Source organism: Canis lupus, chromosome 4, assembly GCF_048164855.1.
Source record: "Canis lupus baileyi chromosome 4, mCanLup2.hap1, whole genome shotgun sequence".
Classification (NCBI taxonomy): domain Eukaryota; kingdom Metazoa; phylum Chordata; class Mammalia; order Carnivora; family Canidae; genus Canis; species Canis lupus.
The window spans coordinates 70,146,592-70,160,661 of record NC_132841.1 but is presented as its reverse complement, the minus strand read 5'-3'; the positions used below and the strand labels follow the sequence as shown (position 1 = coordinate 70,160,661).

At 36.4% G+C, this 14,070-nt stretch overlaps 1 long non-coding RNA gene across 2 annotated transcripts in view; it reads left to right on the top strand.

Annotated features, from left to right (window-relative positions):
- LOC140631625 (uncharacterized) overlaps nt 1-14,070 on the top strand; it is a 64,555-nt gene that overhangs the window by 22,701 nt on the left and 27,784 nt on the right. The window lies entirely within an intron of this gene.

Here is a 14,070-nt window from a genome sequence, read left to right as displayed (position 1 = left end):
TTAAGTATTGAAACAGATTAGCTATCCTTTAACATTTTAAAATAATGTATTTTTTCCCCTTTCTTTAAAAAAAAATCCCTTCCAAGAGATTGGTTTTCCAAGGTTCAGACCCAACCTGATCTTTCTGTGAAGGCCCCGAATCTCTGAAGAATCCATATTGCTTACTGGTATGTATTTAGTGAGGGAATAGGAGAGTAATCCATTATTTCCTGATTTCTTATTCATTCAGGCAGTAGGCAAGGCAATAAATGGAAAGATTTATAAAAAGCCTGAATATCTGGGCTTTACTATTAAATCTTACTTGATGACATTAAGCAAGAACCTCCTCTAGGCTGGTTTCACCACCTATAGGATTCTCAACCTGGGGTCTCCAAACATCCTTGAGTCCTTTAGAGTGTCAAGGGAATCTGAAAACCTTATTGTATTTTAAATAAAGCTCAATTGAAAGCAATTATGTCCTTGGCTCAATTAAGGCACATCGTCTGCATACAACTGTTCCTTTCCTTTTTATAGCAATAACTGCCACTTAATGTAGCCCTACCAGTTGTCCTGTGCTGAGCAGCTATTCTGATCACAAGTCATTATGTGTATTAAATTATTTAATTAAAAAATTTGATATTTACAATCTTCAGATTCTAAGTTTTTGGGGAATGGAGAAGACCTCCTGGGGAACCAGATGAAGTAGCACCAGAACACCTACTAGCATGACTTCATGGACCCCCAATCAATGGTGTCCACCTTCTCAGGAGACTTCTGCCTCAAATTTTGCCCATAAAAACCTTCACGTGCAAGCCATCAGGGAGTTTGATACTTAGAGATTAGTTCCCCATTCTCCTGGGTGGTGCTAAACCAATAAATAGCCTATTTTTCATAACTGCAAAAGCTCAGTGTCCGCTTTACTGACTTGCTGTGAATCCAGCAAATTCTCCTTTGGTTTGGTGACAGTAACTTATGCCCTCAAGTTGTTGTATTTGTTCTTTTAGTGCCAAGCCTACATTCATAATAACCAATATTGAGCACAATAGCTGGATACAGAAAAAATTATAGCAGCTTTATCCCAAAATGCATGCTGTAGAACTCTGAACTCAAATTTCCTTTTAAGTTTCCTAAAAGGGGTGAGTACAAGACTCAGTACTGTGGACAGAAAGTCCCAGAAGGTGGTTTTGTTTCATATAGCAGAAGCTCCTAGTTCAGACCAAATATCCATATTCTGTTCCTTCATTTTCACTAGAACTTTGCATTTGTAACTGCAATCATGGCTGCCTGGATTAAATATTTATTTTCTGCATTTTGCTTATAGTTTCATGACTAAGATTTGGCTAATGCGATATAAGCAGAAGTATTCTGTATGAATTTATGGAAATATTCTAGAAGGGAAGTGGTGTGCTTTTTTTATTCCCTTTTTTTTTCTATCTGCTAAAATGCAGACACAATGGCTGGAGTTCCTGCAGGTATATGGATTATGAAGAGAAAATCGCATGCTGAGAAGGCAAATTAACAGGAAACTGGATCCCTAATGATTTTGTGAGAGAGAAAGCAATGTCCAATTTTTAAAGAACATTATTATTTTAGATTTTCTTTCTTTGATACAGAATTCTAACTGAAACATTCACTTGCCCTCAGAAAAGGGGGCAGTCTTGGCCTCAGTTTAGAAATTTATATTTGTTTAGACTTGGGAAAGTCCCTATCTCTATTTTGATTTGAATAGCCCAAGATTTACACTACATCTCTAAGTTATTCATTCGTAAAAGGAGTTTTAAGAAATTGGCTCTTTAACTGGGGGTGGAGTCAGGAGGAAAAAGGAACTGTGGTCCCTCTATCATGCATCTTAGATATATTAATCTATTTTGTGATATCCAGAGGGTTAGGCTTGGATTTGAATTAAAATGTGTTGTAAGGCCTTTGTTGCTTTCTTGTATTACTGTTCAACCAGCTGCAGATTTTCAAAGGAAAAGGTCAAACTCTTCCCTTCCACTGGGTTCTGTGAGAGTTCTTATGCCATTTGTCTGACCTACTAGTTTTTTCTAATAAGCCTAATTTTGGCATTGTTTTCTTGAAGAAGCTCTTAATTCTTTGCTGCTTTAGTCCAATAAGAACATATAGTGGGAAACCATTGACATTATGTGGGTCAGCATCCTGCTTTCCATTCCTATTAAAATCGCCAACTGACTGATCTTCATTCATTCATTCAACAAATATTTATTGAGCATTCATTATATGTCAGTGCCTAGTTGTAGTAATAAAATCATAAAAAATACAAAATCAGTTTAATTCTTATCTTTTAGAATTTCTTTCTTTCTCAGTGAGAAAAATGTTCTCCTTTTCTTATTTTTTAAAATATGTTATTTAGAGCGAGTGAGAGAGAGAGAGCTCTTGAGAGAGAGAGAGAGAGAGAACGTACACGCACAAGGGAGAGGGCAGAGGGAGAAACAGATGCCCCACTGAGCAGAGAGTCAAACATGGAGCTGCGGGGTTTTTGGCTTGGGGCTCAATCCCAAGATCCGGGGTCATGACCTGAGCTGAAGGCAGATGCTAACCAACTGAGCCACCCAGGCATCTCTCTTTTTCTCAGTTTTTGATTTGAATTCTTAACTCCATATGTTTTCAGTCTTTCTTGTTTTCTGAATAACTATACCTATTTGTTATGTAAAAGTACCACATAGCTGCAATCTAGAAATTTTGAAATTGAAATGAAAACTGAAATTTTTCATTGTTGTTCATCTGTAAGCATCTTCTGGTTTGCTTTATTTCTCTCTCCTTTTTTTTTCTTTTTAATTTATTCATGAGATACACAGAGAGAGGGAGAGGCAGAGACACAGACAGAGGGAGAAGCAGGCTCCATACAGGGAGCCTGGCACGGGACTCAATCCTGGGACTCCAGGATCACGCCCTGGGCCAAAGGCAGGCACCAAACCTCTGAGCCACCCAGGGATCCCCTTCTCTCTCCTTTACATAAGGATTACTAAGTATTTTTTTATGTTCTTTTCCTTTAGTTTTTTCTTTATGTGCTTTTTCTTTCTTTTTTTAAGTATTCAAAAAATTATTTATTTGAGAAAGAGACAGAGTGAGAGAAGAGGGGCAGAAAGAGAGGGATAGAGAGACTCTCAGCCCTACTCCTCCCTGAGCATGGAGCCAATGTAGGGTTCGATCTCAAGACTCTGAAATCGTGACCTGAGCCATACTCAAGAGTTGGATGCTTGGCCAACTGAGCCACCCAGGCACCCCTGTACTTTTTCTTTCTTTCTTTCAGTTTCCATGTGGTGGAGTTTTGTTTTAGTTATTTCATTTTGTTATTTAACTCTTGCAGTTTACCTTCAACCATATAAATATAAATAGTAAATTTATGTAAATATGACTTCCCTGAAACATCTCTTCCTAATCATTGGCCATAATTTCTTAGCATTCCTAGACCTCTTTTCTTCCACTGTTCATTTAATTTTATTTTCCCCCACAATTTCTTTGTCAATTTATCCTGTTAGGGAAAGCCAGGTAAGAAATGTGACTATATAACTCGCAAACAAGAAGATCTAGTTCTCTGGAATACAAGAAGGGCTACCCACTATATACTCTGGAATGAGACACAACTTACTGTACAATTTCCAAAACATAGACAAGTGGGGAGAGAGTGAGTTCAAAGTGAGATGGACTTAGATTTAAGGCTATTGTCCATAGATATGTGAAATTCATCCCAACATTTATGTTTTCACTAAGTATTGATTGACTACTTCTTATATTCTAGGAACTCTTGGAGAGGCTAGGGGACCGGTGGAAAATATGATATGCAAATTCACCATTCTTACTGAGATTATATTCTAATGGGGGTAGACAGAAAATGAAACCATACACCCAAAAATAACAAGATGATTTTAGGTAATATATGCAAAGAATAACAGAGGGAGTTATTTGGGAGGTTGAAAATCTTGATTGGGTGCTCTAGATAAACTAGACATGATTTATGCATAGGTGACATTAGAGCAGAGAATTAAATGGCAAGAAGCATCCCACCCTCTTGAACTTCCAATGCACAGGCTCTAAAGAAAGTAAGATTTTGAAGAGTTGGAAGAGTAGAAAACAGATCAGAATGGCTGTGGAGTAGTGAGGGAGGAGATGATGGTGGAGGGGAGAAAGCTGGAGGGGAGAATACAACCAGAATATATAAACCTTGAAGCCCATGGAAAGGAATTTGAATTTTATTCTAAGAACAATGAAAGATATTAGAACATTTTTAGTAGATGATTGATATAGTGTATTATAAAATATAATCCTGATGGTAATATGGAAAATATAATAGAAATGACTTAAACACTGGAATATAAAATTAGATATTTTTGAAGTCCTGGTATAGGTTTGTTCATATTAGCCAACATAAAGGAAGTTTGGCTTGCTCACAAAATGGTGTTTCTCATGTTAATTTAACTTGAAAATAAAATAATATAAATAAAATAATGAAGCTCTTAACTCTGAGTAGACAAGAGTCTTTATTAACCTAGAAATTAAGATATGTCAGGAAGTATAGACCTTTTTAAACCAGTCACTTCCAGCTCAAGAAAGTTTACAAGGCTGTTTCTGAAACTGAATGCTGTTCAAATGCTTTGGAAGACTTGTTGATTAATACAAGAGAAATGGCAAATGACATGTGTCAGGTTCCAAGGAAATGAAAATGTTCTGCAATAAACAAGATGCAGTAGATGGTAATAGTAAAAATTAAATTAAGGAAGAGGTTTTGGTGCATGATTTTTGAAGGAAGTGGTTCATGATAGGAAACTATTTCCTTGGCTAGGAAAGAGGTATCTATCTTGTAAGTAACTAAAAGTGACCAGGTACCATAAAGGACAGACTCCCTAAAACACTGCCTACATTTTCAGAGCAAAATGGAGGAATAAAAGACAAAATTATTGAATGTCATATTATTTGAGGCATATGGGTGCCATGCATTTTTACCAGTTATTTAATTTCACTGAATCTCAATTGTATAAATTTGAAATAATGTTGCTGACTCAAACATACTTCATAGAACTCTTTTATGTATCAGATGAGGTAAAGACATTCTAAAAACCATGTAGCTTAAAAAATGTAGCATATTCTTATTATAACATATAGTAATAGTGATCATCTCCTTGAAATTAAAGATCCACAATGACATGAAGTTTGCTTTAGGACATGTTATTACCATGCATTTTAAACATAATACTTAAAAAATACTTCCCAGAGAATAGTAGATAGAACTAATACTAGCTTGTAATATATTGAGAATTTTCTCTGTGCCACATGCTAGGCCGGTTTTCGTGATTGTATGGTCACTTTCTTACAATACTAGCTACTGCTGTCCTTCGTTATGATGAAATTGAAACTTAGAGAAGTTATTCAGCTTGCCAGGGTAAAAGCAAGTGATGGTAGTAAGTAGTGGCTCTTGAAGTTAAACACAAAATGGTCTAACTCCAAATTCAAGGCCTTAACCAAACTGTTCTCTTGCTTCTCCACTTTTAAATCTTTAATGTAATTTAATTGTTAGCAAATGATGGTATTGGTTAGTGGTGGTACTGAGAAAAATGACCATTAGCTCAATATAACAAAAACTTCAGAAATATTGCTGTCTGTGACAATCGTGTCTCAAATCTGGCACAGGCCTGCGTGAGCCAGGTCATTCTGGGTAGGGGCAGGCAAGGAGATGGGGTGGGGTGGGCTGCATGCATGGGGGTTATTGCCAGGGCCTTTACTTTTGAGTGGGGCTGGTGGGTCCATCAAGCTTATTACATCATTAAAAATTATTAATTCAAAGCTAACTAACTAAAAGCAGACCTTTTCTTAAATGCAACTGTGATGACTATGTCACCAACTAGGATTATGACTAATCCAAAATCTAATTCTCTGTACTTTATGTCAGCAAAATAAATGAAAATAAAAGAAAAAGAGTGGATTAAATTTGAGTATTCTCAGTTTAAGGACATTCCTTTAAGCATCATTTTAGAAGTGTCTGAGGAGACAATACTCTCTTTCCCCAATAGGTGGCACTGTTCTTCTAGCTAAGCCATCTGATCCTCTGCCCTCAGGAAATACTGGCTTCAAGACTTAAATTCCTCTCCTGCTTCTCAATTTCACCTGATGACTCCTTGGCTGGATTCTAGTTGTTAGAAGTTGGAGTGGAGTTTCTTCATTAAATAGAAAACTTTAAGCAAATTATTTTATTGAAGAATCTTGAAGAGAATTTAGGAAACTGCATATGCAGGGAAATTTTGGACCATCTGGTTTTAAAATCGGGGAGGGGTAGAATTAGGAGAAAAGGAGATTTTGCCCCATGGCCATGGATCAACAGTTTTGGAGTGAGTAGGACCAAACTTCTCCTAGAACTGACTAAATTTAAGGCATGCATGCTGATGTGTGGTCTTTTCCATCTGGGAATCAGAACTCATTTTTAACTAGCTCTGTGAGTTACGAAATGATAAACAATCTTAGATTTTTCTTTTTTCTTCAAAATTATGAGGCTGGGGGAGATAACATTTAAGCTTCTCTTTTCACATACACACACACACATATATATATGGAGAGAGAGAGATCCTTGAAGTACTTTGCCATACTAAAATATGAACCAGGTTTATATAAAACTATTCTTATTTTGCAAATTTTTTGTTGACTTTTGAATACTCTTCAGTATAACTGATATCATAGGAAAATAAAGTTTTTGCTTTGGAAGTTTATACTGCACACATCTCCTCTAAGGAGCTCACTACATAGATGAATTGAATGCATGTTTACAAATCGCCTTTTTTCAGACTAAATTCCCTAGATTCCGATACCCCTTACCCCTTTCTGTCTGTTTCTCCTCTCTTCACCTAACCCTTCCCTAACAACTTTATATCCCTCCTTAGGATATTGTGAATGTGACATCTTATTCAGTCAATTTGCTTAAAGGAAGATGATTGAACATAAATCACAGTCCATTTGTTTCACTCTTTATTCTCATTCTATAAAGCTTCCTCTGCCCTAGTTGGAGAGAAGGGAGGCTGAAAAGAAATGTTTCTGTTTTAAATTTTGCAGCTGTTTTGGCTTTCGGTGGTCACAGGTTAATGGAAAATACATGTCCATAAAACTCATAATGAACAACATAAATTTAAGATCAGTGCTTAACCTAACACTCATTACTTCTTATTTTCCCAATAACTCCACAAGATGGATTATGATTATCTTTATTTTACAAACAAGGAAGCTGAAACTTACTAAGTTACATAAGTCACCTCTGGTTGCACCATTAGTGATTGGCTAAGCTGGAGTTACGGCCAAGCCTACTGCCTGCAGGGTAGGCATGCCACAGCTCTGTCCTATTGAAGTTTCTCCACAAAATGCACTGTCCCTTAGGTCAGTGATCAGAAAGAGAAGACATCTAATTTCTGTCTTCAATGGGACTTCAGCTTCCAAATCATCATATCAAAGAATTTTGGAAAGAAGTACTTAATTTTTTGCTGAATTTTAAGAAGGAAATGATTTATATTACTTATTTGACTAATATCCTTATTTGGTTTCCCCACACAGTTAATGATATTCTTTCTTCAAGTGTTTGGTTGAATTGAGTGGTATGATTATGGCAAAGAATCACTTCTCATGTCTCACTGATATTAACATGGGGATGAATTCACTTCAACCATGAAACATTCTTAGGCATATGGGCATATTAAGAGAATTAAATTCAACTCTCGCTTCACCTCTTACTACTTTTGCCCCTTAGTGACAATTTTCCAAGAGTAAGAACACATATACTTTACTTATTTCAAGAAGTAAAGAATCAAATTAATGGTGTTACACAATGCCCCAGAAGGGTTTTGTTTTAGTTATAAGATAACTTTTAAAATTTGATTCTATCCCTAATCACCAGTTATTAATTGCTTTTGAGTTTCCTTCTTGATTTGTATTTTTTCCTCATTTTGAAGTCTAGTTTCTCAAGGAATGAACTTAAACACATATCATCATTGTCCAAAGACATTCTTGTATTTAATGATGAGACTCATCTGTCAGTTAACACTTGAAAAATATGCATTTTGGGCTTCTAACTAAGAAATCAAAGTATTCCTTAATAGAATATGACTAGCAGAGCCCATTTAAAAGTGTCATTCAATATATGCTCAGTGGCACATCAAAATCAAATGATTCCAGTCTCGAGGATGTCTCTTTTCATACTCTATTATGTGGTTGATGATTTGAAATGGAACAATTTGTTTTTCTTAGTCAAAGAATGCTACATTTACTTTGAGCTCTTAGTGCTTTATAAAAGCAGACAAAAGAAATTACTGGGTTTTGTCTACTAGCATACTTTCCAGGTAAATGCACTATCTACTAATTTTTAAAAACAAATTGTCCTCTAGACTGTTTTTCTTATAACTTTAAGTACACAAAGCAACTCTTCTTCGTAGTATCAGAGAAAAATGAGAAAGATGTGTGAAAGATTGTTCCTCACATGATATGATGTACATAAATAAGAACAGACAGACAATAAGCAACAAAAGGGCACATTTTGTCCTGAGCATTTTGTACTTCTATTTTTTAAGCCTCTCATCTAGATCTGTTGAAGCATCAGCCATCACAGGCCTTCCCTAGGTAACAGGACCACTTGGTGCACTCTGATCAGGAGTCAGCCATAGGCAGTGTCACATGCTCCAAGTAAGACTGCCATTCACTCTCTTTTTTCTTCTTCCTGCTCCCCTATCATTGGTCCTCTCTACAATCTTCTTTTTGCTAACTTCTGGCGTAGTTTGCCTTGGATGGACATTTCCATAAGAAATCATTTTAGGCTACTAGACTGAAAATAGAGTCCTTCTTTTTAAATTTCATCTGATCAGATGGTGCCTTGTCGAGGCAATGCCTAAATGGTAGAGTTTTAAACATCCTGGAGAGGAGGAAGAAGAAATGATTTTAAAATTTAAGACCTTCCTGGTTCCTCTACTCGAATTATATAGGCAACACCGTAGCAAGGCAATCAATTTCAATAATTTGAATCTCCCAGATGTTTTGCATTTTAACTAATTCATGCATTCAACAAATATTTGCTGAATGTTGACAAAAGGCCAGGTACTGTCCTAGGTGTTGGACCAACAGCAATGAACAAGATAGGCAAGATCTTTGCCTTTGTGGAATTTATAATCTGACAAGGTAGACGTTGATGCATGCACCAAGTAAGATATATCTGATGCATATAATGAAATGTGAAGGACAGATTGCTATGGGAACACAGGACAGGAGAGCTAACCTGCTTCAAGAGGCAGAGAAAGACTCTGGGATGAATAAATCAAAAACAAGGACTGACCAGGTAAGTTAGCCACCTGACAATGCCCCACATGCTTGGCATCTCATTACCCAAAGATATTTCTCTGCTTTCTGCCAGGCTGTTCCTGTCATTCCCAGCCTAATGATGGTTGGCACAGGAATGAGACAAATCATACCCTTTGCTAGGGACTAACATTTAATCTCACTCCTTATTTTTTAAAAAAGATTTTATTTATTCATTTAAGAGAGAGAGAGCACAAGCAGGGGGAGAGGCAAAGGGAGAGGGAGCAGGGAAGGCTACCCGGTAAGCAGGGAGCCTTATGTGGCTTTCAATCCCAGGATCTGGAGATCATGATCTGAGCCAAAGGCAGACACTCAATCATCTAAGCCACCAGGTACCCCTCCCTCTTTATTCTTGATTTGGTTGATTTGGTCTGTGCTTTATTTAAAAAGGTAGAATCTTAGGGCATTATTTTTAAATATGGAGGATCTTCTGGTCACAGTTTTCCTTAGTCTGCCATGAAACTGAAGGTTTTGGAAGTAGATAAATACTTAGAATTATAAACAATTGATATATAGTTGGGGCTGAGACAGAAAGAATGCTTTATAAAATACTCGAATATTTACTTAATATGACTAAATAGTTCAACAACTAAATTCAGAAAAGAAGGGGTTTTAGAATGACCTGGTAAGAATCATAATTCACTTGACATTGGACACACCACACTAAAAAAACACATATGCAAGAGCACACACACACCAATTCTCTCAACAGCTCTGTGTTTCTCAGAAGGTTAGAATAGTGCTTTAGTAATAGGGATATTTTGAACATTGTGCTGTCAGAAATTTTTGTTTTGTAACAAAGTCAATATTTATTAAACAGATACTTTCTGGATGGCCAGGTTCTAGGCACCCTGCCACACAGTAAAAACAAAGAAGGGCATGAGACAAAAGCAGTCCTGCTTCTGTGCTGCTTGCAGTATATTTTTATTGTTTTACTCCCTCAGAGTGGTTTCACTGCTTTATAAACTATGAGATATGCTATTTTATTGCAAAGGTCCTTCAAAATATAATTTGAAAAGTACAGCATATAGAATGTTGTCATCTACTTCATCTTGAGTGTGCCATAAAATTCCCTCAAGTTCAACTGGGTATGGTTTTCACTTGACCAACCCAGCCAGCAAGCACTCCACCTTGCAATCACATGGAAAACATGCATTACTTTTATAAATATTGACACTGAGAAGTGAGAAGCGGAACTGTTTAAAAGAATTGTATAATTCTCGGCATTTGTTGAAGTTCTCCAATAATTAAAACTAAACAAACATCAATGTATAAGAGTGTTTTTAGTTATCGTACAGATTTTGAAGTGCTTATTTAACAAATAATGTTATGTGTCTCTTCACATTAATATACTTGGTAAAATGTTAAGTGTAAGAAGTATGCAGATAACTGAATCATGGGAAAGACCACCGAGCAACTGTAGAAGTGCCCTTGAAACAGAAGCAAGGTTGATTGTGAAATGAAAAAGAAACTATGATAGTAAAGACTAACAGAGAACATTGAAGAAAACAAAGATTGAAAATGAGAAGAATAAATGCTCTATGATTAATGAAACAGAAGTACTAGATACAAATCATCAGAAACCTAGAAGGGCTTGGAAAAATAGAAGGGTAGATGTTTTGCCTTTGTTCACTACAAAACAGTATATCAGAATTTGAAACAAACTTTAAGCAGAAGTGTGAGTATAATACTATTTAATATATTATTAAATAGTACTATTTAATAAAAACTATTACGATAAGCCAAGACTGTGTGTGGTACACTGGAAAGGTTAGTTTCTCCGTCATGCACATCCAGGGATATAGTAGTCTACCAAATTGGAAAAATACAAACAAGACAAGACTTCATTACTCAAGCTAAAGCTTTAAAAGTCAGGTCTTATTACTATGATGTTTATAAAGAAATAAAAAATGGGTAATTCAAGGCTTCATGTAAGGAACACAAAACTTTTTTGTTCTGGGGAAGTGCATTTATGTATCCATTTCTTTAAATTCAAAGCCTGCTCATCATGATTATTTGTATTGTTAAAAAGGAATTCTTCAGAAAAGCATTTAGTGAGAAGATGACAGTACCTATTTTATGCTCTGTCCTTGTAAATTCTGAGCTGAATGCCAAGCCTAAATCAGTATGTTGTCAATTACTGAAGCTTTATTCAATATCTAGAGAGAGGAGGCCAAAGAGGTAAGTGTGAGATCTGGCTGATGGCTTATTCCCATGAGAGAACATTATTTTTGCAATTATAAAAGATCGTCAATGGGTAAATATTATTTTAAAGAATAGTTTCATAGTTTAAGACACTGAATAGTTTCAGTGTGTTAAGATGTTTACGCCCTGTAACATGTTATAAAAATTAAAAATAAGATGAATTTTAAAAATTAATTTTTATATTAAAAGCAGATTTGAACATCTTTATATTGAATACAATATAAAACACAGTAAGCTAATGTAAGCTAAATGTCTGATTTATTTCAATATTTATAAGAAAGAATACTTAGAAAAAATATAGTGAAGATCTAGATGTCTTCTTTGATAAAAAGTTTTCCAAATATGATAAATGAAAAAGATTAATAAAAACAAAATAGAGATATTATCTGTATTATATATGTTCCTTTATACTGGAGGAGGTAATCAAATGGTCATGACCCCCAGTTGACCCGTGAGCTAGACCTGGGCAGTCAGAGGACCCTCCCCCCTTACTCCCTGTCCTTGGAATATACATTTTGCCGCTGTTCTCATAGTGGGAGCTGTTCCAAGGACTCTGCCTTGAGACAGTATGGCGTTGTTGTGACCATCTGGACTGATTACATGGTGAAGCCCAGTTAAGGCCTCTATATAAACTTTTATGATTCTGGTGGGCAGGTCCACATCTCTCATAAGTCAAGCCCTCTGCAATGTCCATATCTTTTGTTTCTTCTCTTTTCTTAAAATTATTTTATTTTGTTTACTTAAATTTAAGTTTTCATAGTTAACATATAGTGCAATATTGGGTTCTGGAGTAGAATTCAGTGATTCATCAATTGCATACAACACCCAGTGCTCATCACAAGTGCCCTCTTTACCCATGACCCATCCAGTGCATCCCCCACTCACCTTCCTCCATCAACTCTCAGTTTGTTTTCTGTCATTAAGAATCACTTATGGGGATCCCTGGGTGGCGCAGCGGTTTGGCGCCTGCCTTTGGCCCAGGGCGTGATCCTGGAGACCCGGGATCGAATCCCACATCGGGCTCCCGGTGCATGGAGCCTGCTTCTCCCTCTGCCTGTGTCTCTGTCTCTCTCTCTCTCTCTCTCTGTGACTATCATAAATAAATAAAAATTAAAAAAAAAAAAAAAAGAGTCACTTATGGCTGAGGGGCGCTTGGGCGGCTCAGTGCGTTAAGCGTCTGACTTTTGGTTTTGGTTCAGGTCATGATCTGGCAGTTATGGGATTAAGCCCTGCATCAGGCTCTCTATGCTTAATGCAGAGTCGGCTTCAGATTCTCTATCCCTCTCTCTCTCACTCACTCACTGTCTCAAATAAATAAAATCTTTTTTAAAAAGTCACTTATGGCTTGTTTCTCTCTCTCCTTTTCTTCTTTTCTCCCTTCCCATATGCTCATCTGTTTTCTTTCCTAAATTCCATGTATGTTTGTGATGTATTTGTCTTTCTCTCACTGACTTATTTAACTTAGCATAATTCACTCTAGCTCCATCTATGTCATTGCAAGGGGCAAGATTTCATTCTTTTTGATATCTTTTATTTCTGCCTGGGCTATTTTCTTCTGAGTTTGAACTCTAAGAAGAAAAGCATCATCACTTTTTACTCTACTCAGCACAATGCTTTTTAGGTAAAAGTCAATTAGTCTGGCAGAAAGCTGAATCAAGTAAGATTAAATATTGTGAGGAAGAAACTACATACCTCCTTTTAAAAAATATTTAATAAGTACAGGAAGTCCATATGTGTGAAGCACTAGTTAAAATATGAAGAAGTAAGTTTCAGAATAGGAAGGTGCTAATTTTTATTTTAGAATAAACCAAATAAAACAATCCATAAAACTAATTAATTTAATGCCTGGTGTAGACCTCAAGCAATCTTTAGATCAGGGTTGGCAAACTGTCCTACAGGTCAGATCTGGCTCACAGCATTTCTTTGTAAATAAAGTTTTATTAGTATATAGCCTTGCCATTTGTGTTTTTTTGTTGTTTTGTTTTTAAAGATTTTATTTTTTTTAATTTATTTTTTATTGGTGTTCAATTTACCAACATACAGAATAACCCCCAGTGCCCGTCACCCAATCACTCCCACCCCCCGCCCTCCTCCCCTTCTACCACCCCTAGTTCGTTTCCCAGAGTTAGCAGTCTTTACGTTCTGTCTCCCTTTCTGATATTCCCCACACATTTCTTCTCCCTTCCCTTATATTCCCTTTCACTATTATTTATATTCCCCAAATGAATGAGACCATATAATGTTTGTCCTTCTCTGACTGACTTACTTCACTCAGCATAATACCCTCTAGTTCCATCCACGTTGAAGCAAATGGTAGGTATTTGTCATTTCTAATAGCTGAGTAATTAAAGATTTTATTTATTTATTCATGAGAGACACAGAAAGAGAGAGAGACAGAGACACAGGTAGAGGGAGAAGTAGGCTCCATACAAGGAGCCTGATGTGGGACTCCATCCTGATCACGCCCTGACCTGAAGGCAGTGTTTAACTGCTGAGTCACCCAGGGATCCCTAGCCTTGCCGTTTTTATACGTATATTGTCTACAACTTC